Source organism: Rhinolophus hipposideros (genome assembly GCF_964194185.1).
Source record: "Rhinolophus hipposideros genome assembly, chromosome: 10".
Taxonomy (NCBI): domain Eukaryota; kingdom Metazoa; phylum Chordata; class Mammalia; order Chiroptera; family Rhinolophidae; genus Rhinolophus; species Rhinolophus hipposideros.
In genome coordinates, this window is record NC_138056.1 from 76,581,826 (window position 1) to 76,592,662 (window position 10,837).

General features: G+C 36.6%; 1 pseudogene across 1 annotated transcript; it reads right to left on the reverse strand.

The window, feature by feature from the left end:
- Window positions 1-1,834: 1,834 nt before the first annotated feature.
- On the reverse strand, window positions 1,835-3,270 carry LOC308503233 (zinc finger protein 639-like; annotated as a pseudogene). Its single transcript has one exon. The product of its transcript is annotated as a zinc finger protein 639-like (transcript).
- Window positions 3,271-10,837: the final 7,567 nt, after the last annotated feature.

A 10,837-nucleotide genomic window follows, 5' to 3' on the forward strand; every position in this document is an offset into this window, starting at 1 on the left:
AGCTTATTGGCTGAAGTTATTATCTTTTTAGTTTTCTGCTCTCTAGTGTGATCCCTTTTCATTTTTGTTATTGTATATTTGTGTCTTCACTCTTTTTTTTTTACTTGATTGTATAGCCAGATGATAAACATTCACATTAGTAGTCTTAAAGAAATATTTTTTAGATTTGTTGGTACAAATATTGTATATTTGTTTTCTCTATTGTTTGTTTCTACTGTGGCATTTATTATTTATTTTTCTTTATTTTGTTTGAGCTTTCTTCCATTGTCTTTTTTCTTAAAAGATTTATTTATCAGAAATATAATTTTTTGAAGAGCTCATTTCCATGACACTCCAAAGTCACTAAGGCAAATGCTTATTAGATAGTAGAAAGTCTCATCCAGAAAAATTGTACTGTTTTAAATTGTTTTCTAAGATAGGCATTCAACTTAAACATTTTTAAGCCTTTTCTTTCTCCTATAAGCATACAAAACTATGTTTTCTCAAATTATTATTTTTAACATTTCACAAGTTTTGATATGTATTATTATTACTATTTAATTTTTACTTCTTCTTTGACTCATGCACTATTTAAAAATATTTTAATTTCCAATCACAGGGGCTTAAATTATTTTGTTACTGAATTCTAATTTGATTGTGATCAGAGAATATGCTCTGTATGATATGGATAATTTGAAATTTGTTGAAACTTATTTTATGGTCTAGTATTGAGATTAATATTTATAAATGTTTAATAGATCTTGAGGATAAAATGTATTTCTTGTTGTTGGACACATGGCTCTATAAATAGCCATCAAATCAAGCTTTATATAAAATTTTTGTCTGTTTGACTACAAATAATTGAGAAATATTAAAAACTCTTGGTATGATAGTAAATTTATACATTTCTTGACATTCTTTGAACTTTTATATCTTTTGAGTTTATTTTATTGGGCACACATGATCCTAATTTATCAACAATTTTTATCATTAAGCAATGATAAAAAGAGTTGAGACGAAAAGTTGTCTCAAAGTGTAATTTTCTGATACCACTGTTTTTTTTTTTTTGATTAGTATTTGCCCAGTATATCTTATTCAGTCTTTATATTTTAATCTGCCTATGTTTGCATGTTTTATATCTGTTTCTTAGAAATAACACTTAGCTCTGACTTAAAACAAATACTATCTGGCAATTGTCCTTTAACTATGAATTACATTGGCATTTATTATTATTTTAATATATTTATTTGAACTTATTTTTACCCCCTTATGTTGTGCTTTCTATTTCTCCCTAGCTGTCTATGCTTTTTTATGTCTCACTTCTGACCTTATTTTTGATTTTTTTTCTTATTTAACTTTTCTTCCCTGTACTTGTTAGGAATATATACACCACTTATCTCCTTTTACTGGTTTTCCTTGTACACTGAAAATCTAAAATTAATCAGTGTCTGAACTTATTGAATAATACAAGGGTCTTATAGTTATTTTTCTCTGATATCCCCCCACTGGGCTTACTTGCTGTGGTTATTCAGGATTTTATTTCTATCTTTAAAAAAAACTCACAATTTTAGCATTATGACTGTTTTATACAACCAAGTTTTTCAGATTTGTCTAAATCTTTACAGATTTTTTCCTCACCATTTTTATTGTATCTCAAATCTTACTTTTTGAATTATTTTTTTTCTTCCTGATGTTTACCATTTAAAAGGTCATTTTTTTGAGAGTCTGCTAGTGGTAAGCTATCACAGTTTCTGGTTATCTAAAAATGTCTTTATTTTACCCTTGTACATTTCCCCCCCCCAAAAAAATCATATTTATTATTTTACATTAACATTATGGAAGTTAAAGAGAATAATCAAGCTGACTCATGGTCTGGAAGGTGACTTAATAATTTCCTTTTATTTCCAAACTTCATCAAGCAGTCACTACATTTATGAGGTACATTGGCTGAATGCTTGAAGTCTAGATGAATTTTAAAATTTTCTATTTGTCCTGTTGAATAGTCACAGTATTGACATAAATAAATCCCTTCAGATAAATGTGAATTTAAATGTTTGCAATATTCCAGCATACTTGAAAAGCCTTTCCCACAGTCATCACAAACACGAGGAAACATTTTAGTATGCCCAATATCAACATGCCTGTTAACATTTGTATGAAGTCTATTCTGAAAACCACATACTTAACATATAAAGAAGTTTTTGTATTTGTCAAAGGCAATTTTGCTCAAGAGGCTGTACTGTTCCTGTTCTCCATTGTTATACTTGTCACTCTATTAATTTACATGCATGTTCTTTTACCACATGGCTATGAAAGACTTCCGGGTCATTTGTCTCATGTTTATAGAACTGACACAAGTACTGTTCATCACAGCTGTGCTCCTGGAAATGTAGGTAGAGTTCACCGCTTGAGGAGAACTGCACAACACACTGCTCACACCAATAAAGGTGATCACTAAAATGGGTGTGCTGGCTGAGGTTCTCAAAAATTACTGTCTTTTAATCACAGTATTTGCAAATGCAAGGATCCTCTTCATGCAGTTTGGCGTGTTCGATCAGAAGCACGTTGGTAGAGACACTTTCCTGGCATACTCGACACACATTTGAATCAGTACGCTTATGTTTCAGGATCCTATGCTGCTTTAAATCTGAAAAATCTTTGCTGTAGAATTCGCAAGGTTCACATTTATAGAGGCCACTGTGATTAGCTCTCAGTACAGGCCATTTCTGCTGGACAGTCACATTCAAGGCTTGGCTCTCGTCAAGAATCTTGCAGTTTAGCCGGTGGCTCTTCATTAGTTTGGTCTTGGAGACTCTGAGAAGAATTGTTTTCTGTCTATGTCATGATCTTCAGCAACTGCATGTACTTCTGCAGCTAATGGAACATCTTCAGCAGTGTGAACTTCCATAGGACTCTCCTCTTGAGTTTGTTTGTTGATTGATTCAGGTGAGTCACATTCTTCATTACAAATTCCATCAGCATATTTTTTGTAGACAAGGCAGTGTGGTCTAGAATTCTAAGTACGGCACTGGGAACCAGATAGTTCTGATTTTTGTTTCTGGCCTTGATTCCATCTGTAAATTTTGGCAAGTCATTTGATGTGTCTGTATCGGAATCATCATTTTGTTGTCAAAATATTTTAAGTCTGGTTGTCTCATAGAACAGACACTAGAACAATGATCAGAAAAAAATTCCATTGAATCCGTCTGCAATTCTGCTTATTTCAGAGGAATCTGAATAAAGAGAAGGGTGTAAAATCTTCCTTTTTGGTTTTTGAGGATACTCATTCATGTCTTTTCAGTTTGGTATAATTCTTAAGATGGGAGTGAGGAAAAATGAATTATAGGGAAGTTTTCACAGATGGTAAAAAATGCCCATCCCCAGGTACCCGCAGGGCCAGCCCAGGCACAGTTCTGCGGTGGCAGCATGTGGCCCCACCCGTGGGCTCACCTGTGGCAGTTGGGGTCCTGGCGTTGCCCTCCCTATTTTACCCCTGTTCTTGAAAGACAGTCTTACTGAGTATGTACTTCTAGAGTTGCAGTTATTTTCACTCAACAATTTGATCGTTACATTGTATTCTGGATTCTAATACTACTCTTGAAAAGTTTAATATCGGTCTAATTTTCATTTATTTAAAAATTATCTCTGGGTTATTCTGTGGCTATTTTTAACATCTTTTTGTTTTTCATGTTCAGCAATTTTATTTTGATATTCCTGACTTTGTTATTATGATTGTAATTCATTGGGATTCCTGAACATGAATATTGGCATACATCACACATCCTGAAAATTTCTTAGTTATTCTCTCTTCAAATGTTAGATCTCTTCCATTGTCTACATCAGCTCGTTTCTGGAACATCAATAAGACCTATGGTAGGTTCCTTCACTTTATCCTGTATGTCTTTATTTTTTCAGTTTTAAATTGCTTATTTATTTTTTTAAATAATTTTTTTATTTTTTCAATTACAGTTGACATAGCAATATTACTTTCAGGTGTACCACATAGTGATTAGACATCTATATAACTTAGGAAGTGATCACCCCAATAAATCTAGTACCTATTTGACGCCATACATGGTTATTACAATATTATTGACTGTATTTCCTATGCTGTACTTCACAACTCCATGATTATTTTGTACTTACCGATTTGTACTTCTTAATATCATCCCTTTTGCATCAACTCTCCCAACCCCCCTCCCATCTGGCAACCGTCAAAATATTCTCTGTATCAATGAGTTTGTTTCTGTTTTGTTAGTTCACATTGTTGTTTAGATTCTAGATATAAATGAAATCACATGGCATTTGTCTTTCTCTGTTTGACTTATTTTACTTAGCATAATACCCTCTAGGTCCATCCATGTTGTTGCAGATGGCAATATTTCATTCTTTTTTTTATATCTGAGTAATATTCCATTTTATATATATCCATCCACTTCTTTATCCATTCATCTATTGATAGACATTTAGGTTGCTTCTGTATCTTGGCTATTGTGAATAATGCTGCAACGACCACATGGATGAGCACATCCCCTCGAAGTAGTGTTTTGAATTTTTTTGCATAAATACCCAGAAGTGGGATTACTGGGTCCCGTTTGTCTCTTGTTGTGTAGCCTTTATTTTACAGTCTATTTTGTCTGGTATAAGTATTGCTACCTCAGTGTTTTTTTTTGTTGTTGTTTGTTTTTTCCATTTTCATAAAATATCTTTTCTATCCCTTTACTTTCAGTCTGTGTGTGTCTTTCAATCTGAAAGGAGTCTCTTGTAGACAGCATATGTAAGGGTCTTGTTTTCTTACCCATTCAGCCTCTCTGTCTTTTGATTGGAGCATTTAACCCATTTACATTTAAAGTAATTGTTCACAGATATGTAGTTATTGCCATTTTATTATTCATATTTTTGAACTTTCCTACTCTTCCTCTTCTTCCTCCTCTTTTTCCTCCTCCTCCTCCTTCTTCTTCTTCTTCTTCAAGAAGTCCCTCTAACAATACTTGTAATGCTGGTTTGGTGGTGATGAACTCCCTTAACTTTTTCTTGTCTGGAAGCTCTTTATCTGTCCTTTGACTCTAAATGATAGCTTTGCTGGTAGACTGATCTTGGTTGTAGGTCCTCGCTTTTCATCACTTTGAATATTTTATGCCAATCCCTTCTGGCCCACAGAGTTTCTGTAGAGAAATCAGCCAATAGTTTCATGGGAGCTCCCTTGTAGGTAACTAATTGCTTTTCTCTTCTTTTTTTTTTTTTTTAAGATTTTATTGGGGAAGGGGAACAGGACTTTATTGGGGAACAGTGTGTACTTCCAGGACTTTTTTTTTTTTTTCCAAGCGAAGTTGTTGTCCTTTCAGTCTTAGTTGTGGAGGGAATAGCTCAGCTCCAGGTCCAGTTGCCATTGCTAGTTGCAGGGGGCACAACCCACCATCCCTTGCGGGACTCAAGGAGTTGAGGAGTCCATCCGGCAACCTTGTGGTTGAGAGCCCACTGGCCCATGTGGGAATCGAACTGGCAGCCTTCTGAGTTAGGAGCATGGAGCTCTAACCACGTGAGCCACCGGGCCGACCCCTAACTGCTTTTCTCTTGCTGCTTTTAAGATTCTCTCTTTGTCTTTAACCTTTGGCATTTTAATTATGATGTGTCTTGGTGTGAGCCTCTTTGGGTTCATCTTGTTTGGGACTTTCTGAGTTCCCTGGGCTAGTATATCTATTTGCTTCACCAGGTTAGGGAAGTTTTTCATCATTATTTCTTCAAATAGGTTTCCAATTCCTTGCTCTCTCTCTTCTCCTTGTACCCTATGAGGTGATTGTTGGTCATTTGATATTGGTCCAGAGGCCCCTTAAACTATCCTCATTTTTTAAAATTCTTTTTTCTGTTTGCTCTTCTGTTTGTGTGTTTTCTGCTACCTTGTCTGCCAAATCACTGATTCAATCCTCTGCTAATCTATTAATGCCCTCTAATGTATTCTTTATTTAGATTATTGTATTCTTCATTTCTGACTGGTTCTTTTTTATGTTTTCTGTCTCCATTTTTATGTTTCCTGTCTCTTTGTTGAAGTTCTCCCTGAGATCATTGAGCATCCTTATAACCAGTGTTTGGAACTCTGCATCTGGTAGATTGCTTGTCTCTATTTTATTTACTTTTCTGGATTTCTCTATTTTATTTACTTTTCTGGAGCTTCATTCTATTCTTTCATTTGGGATATATTACATCTTTCTCTCCCCATTTTGGCTGTCTCCTTGTGTTCATTTCTGTGTATTAGGTAGAGCTTTTATGTCTTGCGATCTTGGTAGAGTGGTCTCATGTAGTAAGTGTCCTGTGGGGCCCAGTAGCACAGTCTCCCTAGTCACCTGAGCAGGTTGCTACAGGTGTGTCCCTTGTGTGGGTTGTGTGTGCCCTCTTGTTGTAGTTGAGCCTTGGTGGCTGTTGACATGTCAATGGGAGGGGTTGACCCTCAGGCTTATTGGTTGTGAGGACTGGCAATGACTACAGTAAAGGAACTTTTGTGTAGGGGCTGACCCTATGGAGCAGGATTTGCTTTAGCAGGGCTCTGGTGCCTGCTGAGTCTGTCATTTGGGTGTGTCATTTGTGGAGGTGGTTGGGTGGTGCTCTGGTGTGGTCTGAAGCTGGGCACTGGGTGTGTTGGTTCTGGGGCCAATATCAGCTGCTGTCTGTGCCCTGTCTGCGGCCACTTGTTATGAGCTACAAAGTGATCTGCATATAGTTTCCACTTGTGCTGGGCTTGGAAGTACCCGAGAGAGACTAAGCTGTGAGCTGAGGCTGGCTTCCACTAGTGCTAAGTTTGGGGCTGCTTAGCAAGTGGTATGGGGCATGCTGAGGCCAGATACTGCTTGTTTGTGGTTTGTGAACCTTTGAGAGGTTTCAGCAAAGCATGAGTGAAGACAGGCTATTTGTATGGAAATTGGCCTGAGTGGGTCCACAAGATGGGTGGGGGTCTCAGGTAATCACCAGGGCAGGGTTAATGGATGGTGTTAGCCAGGTTGATGAAGACTCAGATATGTCCCCCGTCCTGCACTTGCAGGCTGGGTGAGGGGAGGGCTTAACAAAGGAACAATGCCTTCTGCCAGCACTTCTGTCTGGCAGAAAGCTGCCTCTTCAGCCCTTGCCCTGACAATTCATTTCCTCTCTGTATGTCCCCAGTGCCTTTTGAACTGCTGCCCCCATGCTGAAGCTCAGAGTGAGTGAGTTCATCAGTGAGTAATTTATGCATGGGCCCTTTAAGAGGAACACATGAGACTTCAACAGCCCTTTGTTTCATTCAGCCACAATCTCTGATGATTTTCACACCCAAAAGTTATGGGACTTCTCTCCCTGGCACTGGACCCCTGGGTTGAGGGGCCTGGTGTGGGTCTGTGACCCCTCGCTCCTCCAGGGTGTACCTCTGCAGCCAAGATATCCCTCCCAATTTTTAACCAACACATGTGGGTGTAGAACCAGCCTTTTCAGAGTCTTCACCCCTCCTACCAGTCTCAATGTAGCTTCTTCTATATGTCCTTAGTTATAGGACTTCTGTTCAACTAGACTTCAGGTGATTCTCGGTGATAGTTCTTCAGTTGTAATTTTGATGTGGTTGTGGGAAGAGGTGAGCACAGCATTTACCTACTCTGTGATCGTGACTAGAAGCTCTTAATTTTTTAGTTATTTTAGTCTCCTTATTATTTGTCCTGAATTATGGATCTGTTCTTTAATTCTGCTTTTCAATATGTTAATTATCTTTTTATCGGTCTCTAATTAGATTCAAAGTCTAATTTTATTTTATTTTATTTATTTTTTATTAATTAATTTATTTATTTATTAGTTTCAGGTGTACAAAACAAGGTAATACTTAGACGTTCATCATTTATATCCCTCATACTGTGAACCCCCCTCCCCCCATCCACTATCCCTCCGACCTCACACTGAACCATCACATTATATATATAAAATTATAGTTGGCATTCATTAATGTTTAGCTTCTGGTGTACAATGCCATGATCAGGTATCCACAGTATCCCTGAGGTGGTCTCCCAAATAGGACGCATGTCCATCGGATACCCAACAAAATCTTTACAACATTATAGAATACCTTCCCCAAATTAATTTTCAAAAAAACCCTGAGGCCATCTTGTGGTTACCAGCTGCTTCCAAATCCCTTCACCTTTCCCCTTATCCCCAACCCCCTCCCACACACCCATCTAACCACTCGGTTTTTTCTCTGCGTCCCCAACACTGTCTCTGATTAGTTCATTCACATAGTCTTTTCTTTAGATTCCATATATAAGTGAGATCATATGGTACTTGTCTTTCTCTCTCTGACTTATTTCACTTAACATAATGTTCTCTAGATCCATCCATGTTGCTGCAAATGATAAGATTTCTTTCTTCTTTATGGCTGCGTAATACTCCATTGTATAAATGTACCACAGCTTCTTAATCCAGTCATCTACCGATGGGCATTTCGGTTGTTTCCATATCTTGGCTATTGTGTAAAGTGCTGCAATAAACATAGGAGTGCATACAGATTTTTGAATTGGAGTTTTGGAATTCTCCGGGTAGATGCCTAGGAGTGGAATTACTGGATCATAGGGTAGTTCCATTTTCAGATTCCTGAGATACCTCCATATTGTTTTCCATAGTGGCTGCACTAATCTGCAGTCCCACCAACAGTGCACTAGCGTTCCCTTTTCTCCACATCCGCGCCAGCATTTGTTGTTTGTTGATTTATTGATAATAGCCATTTTGACTGGAGTGAGGTGGTATCTCATTGTGGTTTTTATTTTCATTTCTCTGATGGTTAGTGAGGTTGAGCATTTCTTCATATGTCTTCTTGCCTTCTGTATGTCCTTTTTAGAGAAATGTCTCCCCCAAGTCCTCTGCCCATTTTTTAATTGGGTTGTTTGTTTTTTTGGAGTTGAGTTGAGTAAGTTTTTTATAGATTTGTGATATTAATCCCTTATCAGATATATCATTGGCAAATATCTTTTCCCATACAGTAGGATCCCTTTTTGTTTTATTGATGGTTTCCTTTGCTGTGAAGAAACTTTTTAGTTTGATGTAATCCCACATGTTTATTTTTTCTCTTACTTCGCTCGCGCGAGGGGATATATCAGTGAAAATCTTACTCCGGGTAATGTCCATGAAGTTTCTTCCTATATTTTCTTCTAGATATTTTATGGTTTCAGATCTTACATTTAAGTCTTTAAGCCACTTTGAATTTGTTTTTGTATATGGTGTAAGGAGGTGGTCCAGCTTCATTTTCTTGCATGTGTCTGTCCAGGTTTCCCAACACCACTTATTGAACAGACTGTCTTTACCCCATCGTACATTCTTGCTTCCATTGTCGTAGATTAGATGGGCATATAGGCATGGATTTACGTCTGGACTCTCTATTCTGTTCCATTGGTCTATGTATCTATTTTTATGCCAGTACCATGTTGTTTTGATTACTATAGCCTTGTAGTATAGTTTGAAATCAGGTATCGTTATACCTCCCACAAAGTCTAATTTTAGACTTTAAGTATAATCTGCATCTATAACTCAGTTGTGAAATTTAACGTTCAATACTTATGTATTTTATTTCTAATATTTTTGAGGAGTTTTATTTATAACTTGGCCATATTTGGTAGTCTCTTATTCTTATTTACTTTCTGATTCAATTAATTTTTTTTGTTGTTGTTAAATATAGAGTATTTTATATTCTGAATCAGATAATTCTAAATATCTGAAATCCTTGGCAGGGGGTGGGCTAAGCTTTTTTTTATTTTTTATTTTTTATCTTCTTCTGACTCTTGCTCATGGGATGTTATTTCTTCATTTGCTTAACAATTTTTATTTTGAGCTGATTATATTTTAAATATGGTCTATGAGAAGTCTTAGGGGTCCAGTTGGATGTTTTCACCAGAAAGAAATGACATTTGTGCCTGTCATATACCTGAAAGTATTACCAACAAAGACACACTTAACTTTCTGAATTAGAGGTTTCTCTGACTGTTCCCATGAAAGAACAGACGTTCGATTGTGGATTGTAAATTCTTAAGGGTAGCTATCGTCAATGGTAATATTGTCTCATTTTTTACTACCACAGCCATAGCAGAGGGAGATAGGTTTCTTATAGGCTCAGTTTCCTGTAAGACAGTATTTTTCTAGCTTACTCTTTCATTAATGCAGAAGTCTAGATTCCTTTGGAAATCCAGTGAAGCCAGTACACCCTTCCTGGAATATTTTTGATGACATAAAAACCATAGGATTACAAATGATTACAATTACATTGAAGTATAGTTGCTATAGGCTGAATGTTTTTATTTCCCACAAATTCCTATGTTGAAAACTAACGCTTGATGTGATGATGTTTGGAAGTGAGGCCTTTGGTGATGAGGTCATAAGGATGCAGCCCTCATGAATAGCATTAGTGCCCTCATTAATGAGACCTCAGAAAGCTCCCTTGCTTTCCTCTGTTATGTGAGGACACAGTGAGAATATGAACCAGGAAGCAGGTTCTCTCCAGACACTAGATCTGCTGGCATCTTGATAATGGACTTTCCAGCCTCCAGAACAGTGAGACATAAATTTCTGTTGTTAGAAGGCACCCCAGCTAATTGGGCTGACAGAACATTTACCAAAGATTAAAAAACAAATGTGTGACATATTAATATATGTGCTTCTTTATGCATTAAACAATAAGATCTAGTGATTTGTCTGGTAACTACTATAATTGCAAAACAGTCATTATAAACATAAAGATCATTTCAAGTTATCTGTTACACTCTAATGTGATATGAAATATCTATGTTTTTTGTTGTTTTGTTTGGAAGCAAAGATAGTTATTGCTCAAACTACTGCTTAAATTTTATAATTAGATGAAATTTTA